We start from the raw sequence: 7,196 nt of genomic DNA, 5'->3' as shown, positions 1-7,196 counted from the left end.
GATGGTGAGTGGGGTGAGTGGAGGGGAAGCTCTCCTAAAGTCTACAATCAATTCCACCGTCTTAACATCATTGAGCTCCAGGTTGTTGCGATGGCACCAGGACGCCAGCTGTGACACTTCCTGTCTGTAGGCAGATTCCTCCCCATCCTGGATCAGTCCAATCAGGGTTGTGTTGTCTGCAAACTTGAGAAGCTTGACAGAGGAGTCTGTGGAGGTGCAGTCGTTGGTGTAGAGAGAGTAAAGGAGAGGAGAGAGTACACAGCCTTGCGGTGCTCCTATGCTGAGGGTCTGCGGGTCCGAGATGTGCTTTCCTAGACTCACATGCCAACCCCTATCAGTGAGGGGCTCAGTACTTCCCAATGCCCTGGCCTCAAACACCCTACAATGACACTACTGATCTTCCTGCCCTGGGCCTCCTCCATTGCTAGAGTGAGGCCACACACAAACTGGAGGAACAGCACTACATATTCCGCTTGGGTAGTTTACAACCCAACTGTATGAACATTGACTTCTCCAATTTTAGGTAACTACCAAAACAAATGGCCCATTACCGTGCTGTATCACTCCATACATTAAATATAACAATCAATAATTCAATACATTAATTAATAACCATAAAACCAGGTAACCATAAGTCAAAAACCAAAGTCCTTAATTCAATCAAAGACACAGTCCATAGAAGAGGTTACATAGAAACATAGAAAATAGGTGCAGGAGTAGGCCATTCGGCCCTTCGAGCCTGCACCGCCATTCAATATGATCATGGCTGATCATCCAACTCAGTATCCTGTACCTGCCTTCTCTCCATACCCCCTGATCCCTCTTAAATATAGCCAAACTGGCCTCAACTACTTTGTGTTGTTAGTTGGTGTAGTTAGTGTTGTGCAGTGTTCAAGAGCCTGATGGTTGCTGGGAAGAAGCTGTTCTTGATCCTGGAGGTTAGTTTTTAAGTCAAGTCAAGAGAGTTTATTGTCATGTGTCCCAGATAGGACAATGAAATTCTTGCTTGCTGCAGCACAACAGAGTATTGTAAGCATAAATACAGAACAGATCAGTGTGTCCATATACCATAGAATATATATATATACACATAAATAAACAGATAAAGTGCAATAGGCTGTTATAGTTCAGAGTTTGTTTGATGTTGTGTTTAATAGCCTGATGGCTGTGGGGAAGTAGCTGTTCCTGAACCTGGATGTTCCAGATTTCAAGCTCCTGTACCTTCTTCCCAATGGCAACGGAGAGATGAGTGTGTGGCCAGGATGGTGTGGGTCTTTGATGATGTTGGCAGCCTTTTTGAGACAGCGACTGCGATAGATCCCTTCGATGGTGGGGAGGTCAGAGCCGGTGATGGACTGGGCAGTGGTCACAACTTTCTGCAGTCTTTTCCACTCCTGGACATTCAAATTGCCAAACCAAGCCATGATGCAACCGGTCAGCATGCTCTCTACTGTGCACATGTAGATGTTCGAGAGAGTCCTCTTTGACATGCCGACTCTCCGTAATCTTCTCAGGAAGTAGAGGCGCTGATGTGTGTAAGTTATTGGGGCAAATCCTCCAAAATTATGGAAGAACTCGGATAAGGACATGGATATTTTAAAAAGACAGATTTGCTGGCTGCAACGGAAAAACCCCCAATCCACAAAGAAAGAATCAGTTTCAAGTTTCAAACCTGTCTGGCCTGTGGACTTGGGCATCACACATCTATGCGAATGGTATGGGCAGGAAAGGCTGAGACGGAGATAACGAGATTATCTTGGATACACAAAGGAAGGAACCAAGCCTCAGCAGACGGTGGTAAACAGGCCAGCACAAGCACAATCACCATCTTGGATGACCCATCCATCGAGACAATAGGAGCCCATCCAGGCGATGGGATAACGATCAGGCTGAGGGATCATGACATCAGCAAACCCCTTATCATCGGAAGCCTATTGTTCATGCCAGATCGAAACTGGGAATCATCAAAAGAACCCTTTTATCCAGAGGACCACCTGGGGTTTTCAAAGGAAGCTCAGGTATAAAAGCCGGAGTCAAGCCAGAACTCGCTCTCTTTCTGCTCTGCTGGACAGCTCGTGGGCCTGCATTGACCTAGCTGTGAGTATCCCGGTGACCTGGTGAAATTCCCGAAATAGGATAGAGGTTGAGAAAATAAAGGGAAAGGGGGGTAAAATTGTGTAAAGTAAGTTTTACGACGTGCCCGATAGTTTTCCGTCCATAGTCTTAGTTTAAAGCATAAGTTTAGCCACGTATTATGTAGTGTTGGTGAGATTCGATTTCTCATTGTTTAATAAAGCCTGTGAATTTTAGACTTGCTTTGAGTCCATCTTGGTTTCTGTTTTCTCTCATCAGCACACTCTGGTCAATTCAACCTTTTTATCATATCCCACCATAATTCCGAGGTCTAGAACCTAGGGGAATCCCTTTTGTTGTATTCTCTCTCTTGGAAACCGCTCGAGTGGAGTGGTGGCCGTTTGGTCCTCCGACAAGGGAGAGAATAACTCGGGCAGTTGGGCCCGAAGTGGAGTAAAGGGAAACGCAAAACCCCTACATGTGCTTTCTTTATAATTGCATCAGTGTGCTGGGACCAGGAAAGATCTTCGGAAATATGCATGCCCAGGAATTTGAAGTTCTTGACCCTTTCCACCATCGTCCCGTTGATATAAACGGGATTGTGGGTCCCTATCCTACCCCTTCCAGTCCACAATCAGTTCCTTGGTTTTGCTAGTGTTGAGAGTCAATCAGTCGATCTCACTTCCATACTCTGACTCGTCACCATCAGTGATTCGTCCCACAACAGTGGTGTCGCCGGCGAACTTGATGTTGGAGTTCGCACCATGTCCGGCTATGCAGTCATGAGTATAGAGTGAGTACAGCAGGGGGCTGAGCATGAGCCTTGAGGTGCTCCCGTGCTGATTGTTATTGAGGATGACACATTTCCACCAATATGGACTGTGGTCTGTGGATGAGGAAGCCAAGGGTCCAATTGCAGAGGGATGCGCAGTGACCCAGATCTGAGAGCGTGGCCATTTTTCAGGCCATTGTGGGCTGAAGGGTCTGTACTGTTCATGTTCTATGTAAGTAGATGCACTAAAGGCAACAAAGAGTCTATCAAGAACACAGACTGTGTGTAGTGTAAATGTACAGAACAGCAGTTCATCCCAGTTTACCAGAATCAATTCAATCCTTAAGCTTTGCTTAAATTCAAGGTTTAAATGTATAGGAAAGAACTGCAGATGCTGGTCATCAAAGGTGGACACAAAATGCTGGAGTAACTCAGCAGGGCAGGCAGCAGCTACGGAGAGAAGGAATGGGTGACGTTTTGGGTCGAGACCCTTCTTCAGACTGATCAGTCCAGAGATGCTGCCTGTTCCGTTTGTTCAGGTTTAAACTGGTCTTGGGCTTGCCCGTAATAGCTGGGCTCCTCACAACAGATCAAGTGAAAACTTGCACCGATGCTCAACGATGCTGGAGGCAGGAGACAAACTGAGAATAAAGCAGTCATCCTGAGCATAGCATCACCACAGCCAACTACAGATCATGGTCACAGATAGGGCTGTCTTTGTGACGGTATTTGCCAACACCTCCAAAACATTCAATACTAGGTTTTTAAATTGATTAAAATTTCTAATACACAATTCTCACCTCTTATATCCTTATCCAGATCCAGGGACATTTCTTCCCAGCTGTTATCAGGCAACTAAACCATCCTTTCACCAGCTAGAGAGCGGTCCTGAGCTACTATCAACCTCATTGGAGACCCTCAGACTTGACTTTATCTTGTACTAAACGTTAATCCCTTTATCCTGTATCTGTTACAAAAGCTTTTCACTGTACCTCGGCACACGTAACAATAAACCAAACTAAACCATCCCACACCTTTTGTTTGTTCATCTCTGGCCTTTGTCCAGGCAACTGTTTAGTTTATTGTCATGTGGTACAATTAAAAGGTTTTGTTCCAGTCAAAGACAATATTTCCATCAAGACTTCCAGATAAAGGTTAACGGCGACAACATTTGGTGCAAGATACAGTCTGAATAAAGGCAGCTCAAAGGGCTCCAATGAGGTAGATGGGAGGCCAGGATCACACTCTAACTGGTGAGGGGACCATTCAGTTGCCTGACAGCAGTTGGAAAGAAACTGTCCCTAAATCTGGAGGTGTACGTTTTCAAACTTCTGTACTCTTGCCTGAGGTGAGGGGAGAAGAGGGATAATGCTGATGACTTGCCGAGGCAGCATGGTGTCGATGGAGTCAATGGAAGAGAGGTTGGTTTTCATGTAGGGCTGGGCAACATCCACAACTCTGCAAATTCTTGCAGTCTTCGATGGAACCGTTCACAAACCATGCTGTGATGCAATCTGATAAAACGCTTTACGGCACATCTGTATAAGTTGGCAAGGGCTGTTAGGAACATCCTAAGCCTTTGAAAGAAGTAGAGGCGTTGGTGTGCGTTTTTGACAATCTCTACTTTTGTGCCATCAATGTATATCGAGGGTGTATGTACTGCTTTGCTTCTTGAAGTCAATCACAATCACTTTTGTCTTACTAACATCATAGAAACATAGACAATAGGTGCAGGAGGAGGCCATTCGGCCCTTCGAGCCTGCACCGCCATTCATTGTGATCATGGCTGATCATCCACAATCAGTAACCCGTGCCTGCCTTATCCCCATATCCCTTGACTCCACTAGCCCCTAGAGCTCTATCTAACTATCTTTTAAATTAATCCAGTGAATTGGCCTCCACTGCCTTCTGTGGCAGAGAATTCCACAAATTCACAACTCTTAGTGTGAAAAGGTTTTTTCTCATCTCAGTTTTAAATGGCCTCCACTTTATTCTTAGTCCGTGACCCCTGGTTCTGGATTCCCCCAACATTGGGACCATTTTTCCTGCATCTAGCATGTCCAGTCCGTTTATAATTTTATATGTTTCGCTAAGATATCCTCTCATCCTTCAAGATTCAAGAGTTTATTGTCATGTGTCCCAGATAGGACAATGAAATTCTTGCTTTGCTTCAGCACAACAGAATATAGAAGGCATGAATACAGAACAGATCAGTGTGTCCATATACCATTATATAAATATATACACACATTAATAAATAAAACAGATAAAGTGCAAATAAACAGATAATAGGCTATTAATGTTCAGAGTTTCGTTTGAGTTGAGTTTAATAGCCTGATAGCTGTGGGGAAGTAGCTGTTTCTGAACCTGGACGTTGCAGTCTTCAGGCTCCTGTACCTCCTGCCATTCTGGCAAATAGGAGATTATATATTGAACTTATAGTAAAAGGATTTGAGACAAGAGCAATGACATCGAGGAAGAGGTTGTCATGGAACCAGGTTCACAACCTCCCTCTACTCCGTCAAACCCTCGCCTGTATCCACCTATCACTCGCTCTGCTCTGTCCCTCCCTCGCCTATTGACTATTGTCTATTGCCTCTCTTGCACGTTCTACAACCTCCCCACCCCCCCCCCCCTTCCCCACACACATATAACCCAATGATATGAACATTGAATTTTACAATTTTAGATAATTATCAGAACCATCCCCTTCCCCTTCCCCTTCCGGACTTGCACCTATTCCTCCCCTCCCCCTCCTTACCATCTACATTCCTTCCTCTAGCTTCACAATTTACAACTGTTCAATCCTTTTAATAATAATAATAATAAGAATAATATCTTTTATTGTCATTGCACATAAGCACAACGAGATTTGGTATGCAGCTTCCAACCGATGTCATAACATAAATAACTAATAAAATTTGGATTTAGATATCCCGAGAACATGGATTGTAAAAAGAACAGTAAAACAAGGTCTCACACCTTGTCTTTTCATCTGTCCTCAGATTTATTTTTCCTTCTCCAGCCCTCTCATCCATAACTTTTGACACCCTTACTAATCAAGAACCTATCAGTTGCCACTTTAAAAATACACAATGACTTGGCCTCCACTGCCATCTGTGACAATGAATTCCACAGATTCACTGGCCTCTGGCTAAAGAAATTCCTCATTATCTCCATCCTAAACTTAGAAATATATAACAGCTGTTTCGCCGGCATTGGGACAAGGTTCAACAGCATTGTGGCTTTACCCACACCACAAGGTTCAAGAAGGCAGCTTACCACCACCTTCTGAAGGGATGGCCCGCTGACTTACTCCAGTATGTGTCTTGTTCAAGATGCCAGTATCTGTGGTTTCTTGGGTCACCTTAGGCAAATAACTGCTGGCTCATCCTTTGAATAAAATGAAACAAAAGGGAGATGCAGTGTTTGATAAAGCCATTCTAAAATATACAAAAATTAGTCTGTCCAGTAGAGCAAAATTAGGAAACACAATATTTGAGAGTAAATTTCCTCGGAAGGATACACCGCGGGATGGGTGCAGAGTGACACACTTCACCACATGAATATACCCAGCTGTAGAGGAGAAGGGCCAGCACAGCGGCACATCTGCTGCCTCAGTGCTCGAGGCCTGGGTTCAATCCTGACCCTGGATTACCACCAGGGGCGCCGCATGATTGGCAGCCCCGCCAACAATCTGTTTTTTCGTCGTTTTAAACCATATAACCATATAACAATTACAGCACGGAAACAGGCCATCTCGACCCTTCTAGTCCGTGCCGAACACGTATTCTCCCCTAGTCCCATATACCTGCGCTCAGACCATAACCCTCCATTCCTTTCCCGTCCATATAACTATCCAATTTATTTTTAAATGATAAAAACGAACCTGCCTCCACCACCTTCACTGGAAGCTCATTCCACACAGCCACCACTCTCTGAGTAAAGAAGTTCCCCCTCATGATACCCCTAAACGTCTGTCCCTTAATTCTCAAGTCATGTCCCCTTGTTTGAATCTTCCCTACTCTCAGTGGGAAAAGCTTATCCACGTCAACTCTGTCTATCCCTCTCATCATTTTAAAGACCTCTATCAAGTCCCCCCTTAACCTTCTGCGCTCCAAAGAATAAAGCCCTAACTTGTTCAACCTCTCTGTAACTTAGTTGCTGAAACCCAGGCAACATTCTAGTAAATCTCCTCTGTACTCTCTCTATTTTGTTGACATCCTTCCTATAATTAGGCGACCAAAACATAGAAACATAGAAACATAGAAAGTAGGTGCGAGAGTAGACCACCAGGTCCGTCGAGCCCGCACCGCCATTCGCTCATGGCTGAACACTAAACAGACACACT

Source organism: Amblyraja radiata, chromosome 9, assembly GCF_010909765.2.
Source record: "Amblyraja radiata isolate CabotCenter1 chromosome 9, sAmbRad1.1.pri, whole genome shotgun sequence".
Taxonomy (NCBI): Eukaryota; Metazoa; Chordata; class Chondrichthyes; order Rajiformes; family Rajidae; genus Amblyraja; species Amblyraja radiata.
Note: the sequence above shows the minus strand (reverse complement) of the source record.